This window comes from Asterias amurensis, chromosome 14, assembly GCF_032118995.1.
Source record: "Asterias amurensis chromosome 14, ASM3211899v1".
NCBI lineage: Eukaryota > Metazoa > Echinodermata > Asteroidea > Forcipulatida > Asteriidae > Asterias > Asterias amurensis.
Genome location: NC_092661.1, coordinates 234,737 through 246,965, shown reverse-complemented (window position 1 = coordinate 246,965; position 12,229 = coordinate 234,737).

Here is a 12,229-nt window from a genome sequence, read left to right as displayed (position 1 = left end):
TGTCATCATTGAAGCTCAGCAAATTAGCGTAGATCGTCATCTGATCAATGGGGTCTCACGTCGCGGAACACGGCGGGAAATTGCCTTCATTTATACCGAGCAACGAGGGAGTGGCGATCAAACACTACGTACTCTCTTGCTCATAAACACAGACACGGTGGACAAACATGCACAGACATTATGCTAAATTATCGTTTGGGCTGTTGGGTGTTTAAACAAATATCAAAATATCAAATACCGCAGGCTACTTGCTTCGAGTGTATTTTGCTTTTCTTTAGTTTAATCCCCTCATATTCGCCCCTCACATAAAAAAAACTCCTGCCTTTTCAAAAAATGGTTAATTTTAGCTTTAATATTTTGAATCACATCGGAGGCTCATGTGACGAATAAAAAGCGTTATGAAAATAACCGTTTAATTTATCGAATACAAACAATTTATACTCCATAAAAAAAACATTTAAATATTTAACTGCCTTTTCAATATTTAACTGTCGTTTGCTCAAATAAAATAATCATAATATACAAATAAATTTATAATGCGTCAACTCCAAACAAAGCGTTTCTGTTCAAAGGCGCATGGCAGTGACGCTGTCAAATTTGTTGAAGTAATCTAATAACAATAATATCGTTTTCATTGGGTGTTTCATATCAAACTGCAATCTATATCTACAGTATTGTCATTCTTTTTTTCCTAGAACAAGTCAGATGTAAAATTTAATCTGTTCACAGAGACTTGCGCCGTCTATGGAAATCAGATATCCTTATCACATGTCATAAAGATAAAATATAATGTGAAGAAAATTGGAAATGATTGATGACATTTGAAAGGATTTGATTGAAATGAAATGATAGCTCCAGGTGCTGTACGATCGCTCCCGGTTCATAAATAGTCAACGTAAAAATGCACTTTGGTTAAAAGGGGCAAGTGGTTTAAGACGTCTTCGGCGCAAATTTATAAAACGAATCTTTGATCAAGGAGTAAATTTGATTCTTATCTTATCATATTGTCCTCACTTCTTATTATCATTCAATCGACTTAGGAGAGAAACTTATTTTGACATCTGAGTAAAGGAAAGGTGGACAGTGCGTATTGATACGGCTTGTAATAAACAGTGTGTGATGGAGGTGTGTGACCAGACTATTGAGTGCAGTCTCACGCCGCCTTGTGGTCATTATGTAGTTCCACAACTGACAATCTCAGAGATTCCTTTACACCCCGACAGCTGCAACAACAAAACCCAACACTAGAGTGCTCCTTAGCGCCGCTTTCTTGTGCCTGCATCTAAGATCCTGGAACGGGAGACAAGATGTTAATATAAAAATTGCCAAACACTGTGGTTGTTTGGAGAGAATGGTGGGTTGTTTATGAGAGTGTTTTTGTCACTCCTTCACCAAGTCAATTACCTTTTCCAATAATCCTCACTCCTGCAAAGCAGAAGGGAACAATCAAAGTTAAAACATGAGAAGGAGAGACGTTCGTATCAGCACGTGCGCCAAACAGAAAGGAATATGATTCATATCTGAGGTATTTTTTGATTGAATCTCGACATTGCCCACTCCGCTAGCCACATAACAAATCGTAGCACTAAGAGAAAACAAATATTCAGGTTTAATATTTTGGCGCGGAAATTCTCTTCGTGTTTAAATGTTTCCGCGGGGTTGGCCCTGAGATGTATCGATGAACGTCCACATCCCATCTACATTATAGTTCCCCATTTCTACCTCTCACCACTCTTGTCTCATACAAAAACCTCACACACACTCTCTCTACTTTTGATGTAATTTGAAGACAAAGGAGTCGACTAAGTTACTCTTTAAATAATCGTGAAGGGGACATCACCCCCTATCCCGAAGCGAAAGCACTCTTCTTATTTACATGACATTTAAAAAGCTCCCAGTTAAATGCTATCCTCTAAAGATGAAGACTATCTGGAGGCTAGTTGCCGTGATAAAGCAGTATTGAGAGAGGTGAGTCCATGATTGGCAACTTAAGAGACCCAATTTACCAATTTAATTCAACTTGTATGTCCAGAATGCGAGTTGCACTAGTCCTTCGGGCGACTAAACGTGTTACATACTGCACTGTTTTATAACAAGGAGCTTTTGGTTCCTTGAGGAAGAGACTACGATGCTTTCTTATAAAGTATCCCCTCCGGCGAAAGGCTGGGGGTAGAAGAGCAGGGCTTGCCATTAGCTAAGTCAATTAGTTGTTATGCTAAACAGTTGAGATCAAAAAGTGGTGAAGCTTTCAAGAAATATCCATGAATTTCATACACGTTTGACATTACATTAGTGTCAAGAGATTGTGCTAAAGTAAATTAACTTTGTTTAATTTAGGGGGAATGGTTCAGATTTAATCAATAGCAATTTGATTTTCCTTATTAAACTTTACTCCTTTGCTTTAAATTCTATTCTTTTCCCCCTATTTTGATAATAAACATAGTTGTACTATATGCGTGTCTCGGACCAGCAGATATAGTGCATTGAAATGCAAACACATTCGGTTATTTGTTTAACTTTTAAAGCAAGCACTTATGACCAATGCCATACACTTTGTGACATTTGTACTGCGTTTGTGATGTCTGTACACGTAAGCAAAATATAGGTGTAATACCTGAAACACATCCAGAAAAAGAAATAAAAAACGAAAGAAGCAAGCATTGTTTTTTGGGGGTGCACTTTGTTAAAATAAATAAATACTAATGGGTTACTTTTTAAAGAAAGCTCTTATTTATTAAGCATTCGACCAGCTTTATAATTGTGTATTGTTTTTATATTTTACAGACACCGTGTACATAAATGTTTAAGTGTTAAAACCTAACAATTTCGAAATGAAATGTTTCTTAAAATGCTTTATACTCCCAAAAGCTGATGTATGCTTCATATTGCCATTATATTTAAGAGAGGTTACAAAGCGTATACCTTCCCTTTAAGTAAGCGTGTTGTACATTATCTTTCGCGAAGCGAACAAGCAAGCACGAGTAGCTGACTGGTATAGTTGGGGGAGAAATATGCAAAAAGGTGGATTTTGTAGACTCTATTTGACATGTTTTAAGACGACAGATTGATGAAGATGGAGTCCATTTTATTTCGAATGATGAATCTGATGGACTCGTCTAAGCGTGTTAAGTTGACTATAGGTAGCAAAGTGTTAAGTATTCTTCCAACCTTCCTTCAAGCAATGGATTGGTGCTACATTGGTGTTTTGTTATGGTAATTATTATAGACCCTAGAGGTTTATAACACCATAACGAAAACATCTTGGAGTTCCAGTTGGAGAATACTACACTAATTGCATGTGAATCCCAACGCTATACACATGGGATACACTCTGACACTCTATTTTAAATCACATTAAAATGCTCCCTGTCAATCACCCTATAGCAAGTCAGTTACCATTCCAATCACATTAGTTGTGATTAATTTATTCATGTATATTTTACACTTTCGTTTTTAGTGATAACAGTATTTTTTGAATAACTTTAGGCTATAAACCAGTACAGGAAATTACTCTAATTAAAGTATCATTTCATATTAGCATTTGACCCATGACCACAATAATTTATCTTGAATATTAAGATCAGCAGACTGATGTAGCCTCATCTATTGAAAGAGTTTAACAAGGGAATACCTTTTTGCTATTCCTTAAAGGCTCTGGACACTATTGGTAAACTCAAAATAATTGTCAGCATAACAACTTACTTGGTAAGTCGTTGATAGTATAAAAGATGGTGAAAAACAGCTCCCTCTGAAATAGCGTAATTTTTGAGAAAAGGGTAATTTCTCACTCAACTGATAATATAGACTTTAGACCTAAAAACTTGTATTAAGCACCTGAAAGCACACACATTGTGCAACTTAAAGGATTTGGGTACCTTTTCAATAAAAATATCCATAGATTTACATTAAACCTACATGGTTCGAAGATAATGATAGTGGAAAGTTTCCTTTAAATATAACTTATACTGAGGTGCTGTACTTTTTGAGAAATTAGTAAAACAAATGTCATGGAAATACGTTTGTAAATGATTAAAATAATTTTCGTCTCGTGAGACGAAAACTGTTTACATGACATTGTTTTACTCATTTCCCCAAAACTACAGCACCTCAGCACTTAATATTTTCAGGGAAGCTTTCTACTATCATTATCTTCAAACTGTGAAAGTTTAGTGTAAATCTGTGGACATTGTGTTTTTTGTCCTACAAAAGTTACATAGAACCTTTAAGGGTGTTTTTCTTTCGTTGTTATCTTGCTACTTGATATATATGAGTCCAAATTTGACTACTCGTCTTTGACAATTACCAAAGGTGTCCAGTACCTTTAAGGTTATCCATAGTCTGTTTATTATTCTTGACTATGACTTGAGATTATTCGACACAGATGTAAAATACGTCTTAACCCAACGGGAGACCAGGGTCCATGGCGTAAGGCGTTTTGGATGAAGGGTCAATCCCTATACGATTCAACGATAAATGAGCCTAGTTTGATAAAGACAGGTTAATCCATGTAAATCCTCGATGTGAGACTAATCCCTCGTGGACTTGATGCTTGAAGTCAAGTTAAATCACATCGCAGCATGGACATGAATTAGTATTAAATCCAGCCGTTATCTCGGGCTATGGATCTACGTGGATCGGAATGACGTAGAATAGGCCAAAGTGGTTTCTAGCTCAGAGGAAAGCCTATAGTAATAGAGCCCTTTACCGACGAGAACATCTTAGCAATGGTCCCTTGCTTGATTCTAGCCTTTTGCGAAATTGCACCTCTTGTGAAAGGATAACAATGTTTATAGCAATGCCATCAACCTCGATCTCACTGATGACGGACACAGGGGGAAACCCATGCTGTTTCACATTGATGTGTAATGATAAGAAGGTCATGTTTAGTTGCAAACAACAAACGATAGAAGGATTAATCTTGCAAGTTTCAATCAGAAAATTCTAGTTGGTTCCCTCAATGTGTTCCGTCAAGATTAACAAGGAAATCCAAATCGTGACCATTGATATTATATTATATTAGAGCTAGAATGACATGATACCGGATATATAAATGATTAATGATCATATCACTTAAAAATTAACTTTCAATTGGTTTCACACGGACGGAATAAAGAAAATATAAAATAATAATGTTCTTGCTTTTTACAAAATTCAATACGAAGACGGAGTCATGATAAGAAAATCCTTGGCACACACCTTCAGCCTGAACTCGTGACTTTAAAAGCCAATTGTTTCCCGAAAAATATTGCTACAGATTTGGGCGTCTTGGCACAAAATTAATCAGACTACATCATCAAATTGCTTCGATATCCAATCAATTAATCAACCCGAATCATAAAAGTATGATTATTGAACAGTTTACCTGTATGGGTAAAACAAAAACATTTAAGATCTTTAAACAGCGAATTTACAGCATGATTCAGTAGTCAGACCTACCGCATAATAATTCTCATCGATCTATACTTGACCAACTTGTTTACGATTTCCTCATGCACAATGTTTATTCTTCTTTTTCATCGATCATAACTTCTTGTCATTTTGCCGTCTGTACTGTACTTTTATATATATTTAAAGTGTCTATCAGGAACGAATTAAAGGAGTCTGCAATACGCATCATCATTGGATAACGACATATCTCATATGATGTAAATGTATCTGGTTTCTGTCATTTTGTTACAAATCGTTTAATAATTCAGCCATCTTGAAACTATTACTTTTGATTGTGCATGTCCGCAAACCCCGATACATCTTCTTGTCTGTTTGGTTATCTCTGAGCAAACTGTGTGTCCAGATCGTTTGAGTTATCTCTACTCTGGCTGGTTTCATCAGTGCTAGAAGTCCCCTGAAAATAAACAGACAAATAATGTACCATCACAGAGCGACGTCAAACTTAATTATAGCTTTGATAATAATGCATTGGTGATGAATGGCCCTAAGGCAATGTTAATGAACCACGAATAAGTATCTTTAACATTCCAATCCAAATAACCGGGAGGGTCTGAATATCACGTGTTAGCTAGCACACTGTCAGCTCAAATAAGACACTCTCCTCCATCATGGCATTACTACTACACTATTCTAAACACAGCCATGTTCCTTTTACACTGTATTTAGCGGTGTCTTTGAAGTTTATTTACTTTCTAAATGTCTGAATAATAGATTATAATTTCATTTGACGTGACTTGGAAGTAGTTCTTCAGGCGAGAAGGGCGAGGCTTGCGTATGGAGGGATTGAGATGTACTTGATGGAGTTTGGAATAGACTAGGGGCAAGAGGAACACCTGCGAGTTAACCCAGGCTTGTTTACTAACATTTCAGGGCAGGTCCTTTTGTTAGGCTCATGCTTGGTTGAACTGAAATATTGTTGTCATTACATCTCAAGAAAATGTTTTGAACCTTTAGTGGAATATTCCAATGTGATTTGATTTGCAGTGACACTGGGAACTTCTATTGCTTAGTATTCTACCAGCGGAGTAGATTTTCTAATTATTGCAATGATAATGTTACGGTCAAAATTCTGACATTTATAACATTCAGATTACAGAGCTATACATTACCTCCAAACGTCACAAATGACTTTTATAAAATAAAACATGATTCTACGTGTATCTTATTCAGTCAGTCTCCAAAATGCTCCAAAAACCCAACAAAACCAGCCAAAAGACCAAGGGTTTTGCATTCTTCGATATATATTTTGTGTAATTTAAAATTATGCCTTGATAAAGGAAGAACAGGGAAATGATATTCTAGGCAGAGACAATATTGCCCAGGTTCGTTATTTCAGCTTGAACAGGTCCAAAAAGAAAATACACGAATTGCCATTTTTGCTAGCAACTTACACGACCATATTGACAGCCGGTCCTGCCCTATACAAGGTTCAAAAAGGCTGTGCCTGTCCACTGGACACGGCGAATATTGACAGCCGGTCCTGCCCTATACAAGGTTCAAAAAGGCTGTGCCTGTCCACTGAACACGGCGAGAGTGCAATAAGACATGTTCTGAATCAGTTCTGCTGGTCTGATTGAAAACTTGGTCAGAGTTTTCAATCTTCTAAATCTTGATCTAGAAAATGATTGTCCGTCCTTCACGCCTGATTTAAAGACACTGGACACGTTTGGTAATTGGCAAAGACCAGGGCCCAATTTCATGGCTCTGCTTACCGTAAGCACAGAATCGGCGCTTACGGAAGCAGGGAATTCTGTGCTTACGACAAGCGTTTATCACGGGTTAGCGGCGAATTTTGGCTTCTGCGCGTGCGTACTTCTCACTACTACTATGTATTCTACGCTTACAAGGCTAGCGCAGCAATTCGGCGCTTGCACGTAAGCGGGGAGTGTTCGCAAGCGCAGAATTCGGCGGTAAGCAGAGCCATGAAATTGGGCCCAGTAGGTTACTCTTACTTGGTGTATCCCAACATATTATGTGGAAATATGGGTTCGATTTGTCATCGAAGTTGCGGGAATATAATACAAGAAGAGAAACCCTTATTGCACTGTAAATTTGTGAGCTTTCAAATGCATCAGAAAGGCTTAAGGCCTGAAGTCTTTCTCAGATTCAAATATTATGTTATTGAGAAATTACATTTTTTTCTCAAAAACTACATAACTTCAGAGGGAGTCGTTTTTCCACAATTTTTATACTATCAACAGCTCTCCATTACTCACTACCAGAAGCTAGTTTATATGATGCTTTGAGTATTAATTTTCCAACGCGTTCAGTAGCATTCAACGTAGCCTTGCTCAAGGCAGTCGAATTATTCACTCCGAAAAAAGACCGCCGCTGTATAAAAACCCACCCGTATTCACTGTGCGTAACATCGCACGACACGATGCCCCAGTACACTATCCGCATGCGTCAGCCGTCAGGCCGACACGGCCTCCGCATGCGGTTAGTGTACGAGCGCGGATGACTTGTGTGCAAAATAGTCGTACGATGTGACAGTGTGTATACGGGTGGGTCATGCGGTGTGATCGCTAGTCTTGAAGCCAAGGCGGTAATTGTTAAGCGCGATGTGTAGTTACAGCGCAGTGTAGCTGCGGGGACGATACACCCACCCTCGATCCCAGTATGTGTGTGTGAGTCAGTCGCCTCGCGCTACCTACGACTGTTGCATGTGTCACATCGCACTGTGACTGTTGCATGAAAGGCAGACAAATAGGCAGCGCCTAACGACTTGTCATCAAGTCTATGTGATCGCACGCACCACGCACAGGGTATACGGGTGGGTTTACAGCGGCGTCTTTTCGGAGCGAATAATGCGACTGCCTTGAGCAAGGCTACCTTCAACGGGCACTTTGGCGCAGAAAATTAGCATTATAGAGATAAAGATGAACAAGGATGAAAAGATGAGTCCCACTGAAAAGGTGAATTTGGTGGAGCAAAGTCTGGAATGGCATTATTGCGAAGGTAGAAAAACCGGAGCAAAGCTTTTTACAAAGTTTAAGATCAAGTATCATCATTGCTGTTCATTATTGGACGACACCTGCCGACAGATAAAAAGCATCGTGTACCACGTGAACTTGCCGAGAGGTTTAAATTTCCAGATCAAAACGTCACGTGTCACAATGAGTCACATGGTACAAAACGTCATTGCCTACGGTGCTATTGGCCTGCAATCACGTGAACACTACGCGTTCCTCCCCATACTCTGTTCATCAGGTCAATGCTTAATATTGGGACACTTGACTCTATACGTTGAGTGATTTTATAATCTGTTGGAAATGTCAGTGTATCAAAGAGACGGTAGTTTGCAACCACACCGGTCACTGTGAGTCAAGAGATCTATTGACTTAATTACAAACTGAGAAGAGGCAACTACAGACACGTCTTAATACTTGAAGATTCAGAGAAACATCTGTAGACGACGTTTTCTCAGTTCAACTGAAAATTATAGTCGTGTCATACGTACTAACGCATGAGTTTAGTTGATGAGACATCTTTTTGTGACTTGTTCTTTTTTTTCTCTTTTTTTGAAGGCCTTTCTAAATTGAACGTATGTTAGTGCTCGAGTGTTTTGCAATAAGCGATTATCTGGGTGCGGATTTTACTGTGGAAATTAAAACGTATCTGTTTTTAGAAACTTTCTTTCAAGAAGTTGCAATGAAAATATTCCTATTTGTTGTTGATATAATTTCATATTCAAACGTATGCCTAACCATTACTTTATGGATGATTTCAAACTAGAGTGAAATCGTTCCATGTTTTTTCTTAGTCCATCTGACTAAAAAAACCTGCCCTGTCGACAGAAGCTCACCGTGTTTTTTGTATGATTACAGTTCACGTACTGATAGGCATCGTAAATTGATAAATCAAATCTTCTTCTTCTAAAAGAAGATTTGAAGAAGAAAAAGATTTGAAATGCCAAGAAACTGAGTGAATATGGAGCTGAACTCTTCCAACCCTGTGTCACAACCCTATAGGGACTTAATCTGCAGCCATCTTACTTTCTTTATTTGAAGAGACTTCTGCACTGCTCGTGTTAATGCAACCCCACTATGTTAGAACTCCTTTTGTTTATTTGTCCATTAGTAGTCCGGGAGTGAATGTTGTTGATGGTTTTAGTTTTAACAAGCACAGATGTCGGTGGATTGTAGGTCATGTAAATGCTGTATAAGGTCAGAAGGCGAGTTATCAACATATTATGTTATTTTCTTGGTTATTTTAAGCTTTTCCCGCCAAGCCGCCGATGTATAATTTGTAAGCATTTCTAGTGGAGGTAGTTTCACACTATCTTGATGTAATTACACGCACGGTTTGAGTCTCTCGTCATGTTTGGGGAAGACTATTTCATGGACCAGTTGTCGATTATTGCTGCACTTGGCTAGGATTATTGCAGTGAGGTGTAATAATACAACTAAGCCGGCACGTTTCATGCAACCCTAATGCTACATAGGACTACTTCATCAATCAATACATCATCATGTTGTACATGCTAAGTGAACAGGCAGGTGTTCCTGATAATGAAATGCATGACGTCACTATGACGTTAGACTAAATCATGATTGCTACTATCAAGGAATTTCTCTTGACGTATGTAACATGTTTCAAATTTGCCAAGTGGTGTGTTCCACGGTCTCTTACGTCGTTTCATGGCCTTCTAACTAGTCTTAATGTAATAAGTCAGACACTGAGTGATGAAGGAAGACGTCTTACTTTACTTCTGTTACACTCAGATCGTAAATTAAAGGGGACAACCAGGTTCTTGTTTCTTTGTTTTGAGGTCATTGTTGCAAAAGAGATGCAATATTGCAGTCTGCCATGGATAGAGGCTGTCTTCAACATGTCAATTTGACACCAGCTTCTCTCTGACAAACTATTACAAACAAATAGCCATTGCTATCTGAATGGGAACATCTCCTTCATGGGTTTGATTGGGATCTGGGCTGTATAGCGCCACCTGTTGATTACATCAGCAACTGTCAGGGAGATCAGTGTATTCTTCTTATTCTATGTTTCCTTGAAATTAAGTGAATGACTATTTCGGCTTACTCTTTTTGCAGAAAAGGTGACTCTTCTCACTGTTTACTGATGTTTTGGTGTCTGATTTGCGCATTGTGCAACTGGTTCCATAAACGTGAAACGACAAAAGGGAACCACACACAAGACGTCGTTGTTTTTAAAACATCAAAAGAAGAAGACTTGTTTTTAGGAAAATTTTACTATTTTGTGTAACATCAATTCATGTTTATGGTCACGATGTGATCAGAAAGTTTACGTTTTCCCACGTTGTTTGTCACACAATGCTGCGCAGCGAAAGTATACATTATTCTTTGGTAAACATATTTTATCTTTAAAACTCCCTTATCAAATATTGTGAATGAGAAACGTTGTCATTTCCAAGAAGGACTTTTGCAAATTAAATGAATTTATCGAGGCTTCTGTCTTTTTTTCCAAGGGAACTGTGGAGATAAAAAAAATCAATTATCAGTAATGGGATCTTTGATGTTATTCGGATGTGTCTGAACTCGTAAGATGGTCAGTGCCCCCTTAAATGACGGAGTTTGTATAGGACCCGTGAGGTTACTTACCCAAAGCAACGCACATCTGAACAATCATATTACAATTACAATTCCACTTAAGATCACAGCCTAGCGTTAGCCTTCGCAGAGAGTGCCACGCCGTGTTCGTGCCGCTACACCTCCCATGAGATGCTCCACAACCTCTCGCTGCCGACAGCCGGAAACCAAGAAAGGAATATATTCTCACCGTCTTACATTCCTCCCTGGGCATGGTAAGGGCTGCCCTATATTTGGACTTTAAACCTTGAAGTAAATATTAATTTGGAGCCGTTTCCTTGCGTACTACTCCCGTGGGAAGTCCTTTACTATGATTGCATCTGTGGATCTCAAGGCATACGTGATTTGTAGGCATGAATTGGCAATACCATGACGCAATGACACTGCTTTAGGGATCCCATCCCCTTGGCACTTCAAGTTAGAGGCCAATCTCACAGGAACAAACCTCGTCCTAGAGGTATTACTACTTCTTAGATGTAATCATATCTTCCCTAAGTCTATTGAGGGTCACACATCAAGAGAAACGGAACCACGTATATTATTTAATCAAACAAAAGTAGGACTTAAAGTTTTGCAAATGTCATCACCTCTGACATTAATGTTTACGGGTCACTTTTCACCCATGATGTCGTGATATCTCATTTTAATAAAAGATATCAATATATTGACTTTTTATTACATACTACCATAATATCATGACTTATAATAAAAGCTGGAGGTAATTATTCCTTAGATTTCCCAAGGGTTAGTTGCACAGCATGACAGCTGGAAGTCTAAATTGAAAGACAAGAACTCTCAGCAGGCAATAATTCCATTAAGACCAACTCTTTTTATTTATTCAGTTTTATTATCTTTTCGTTATGAAACGTGGGATTTTATGCTATTTTGTCAATGTTCTATTCATTTCTTTATATAGCCCAACTCCATGTCAAGAATTATTCCACCGACTTAAGAACACAGTTAGAAACCCAAATGAAACAAACAAAGGTATTTTGTTTTTTAAGTGGTCTATCCTGTTATTGGTAGAAAGGATGGGCCTAATATTTTTTTCTGTTTCGAAATAAAGGCAGGGGCCAATTTACCTTCATTTTATCGTTGTGTAAAAACGACAAATTCGTTGAAAATGACAAATTGGATTTGTTTTAAATGGTGTTTTTTTTAAGCAAGGTTTTTTTTTAAGCAAGGGTTACTTACAGTTTCAGTGACAAACCTCT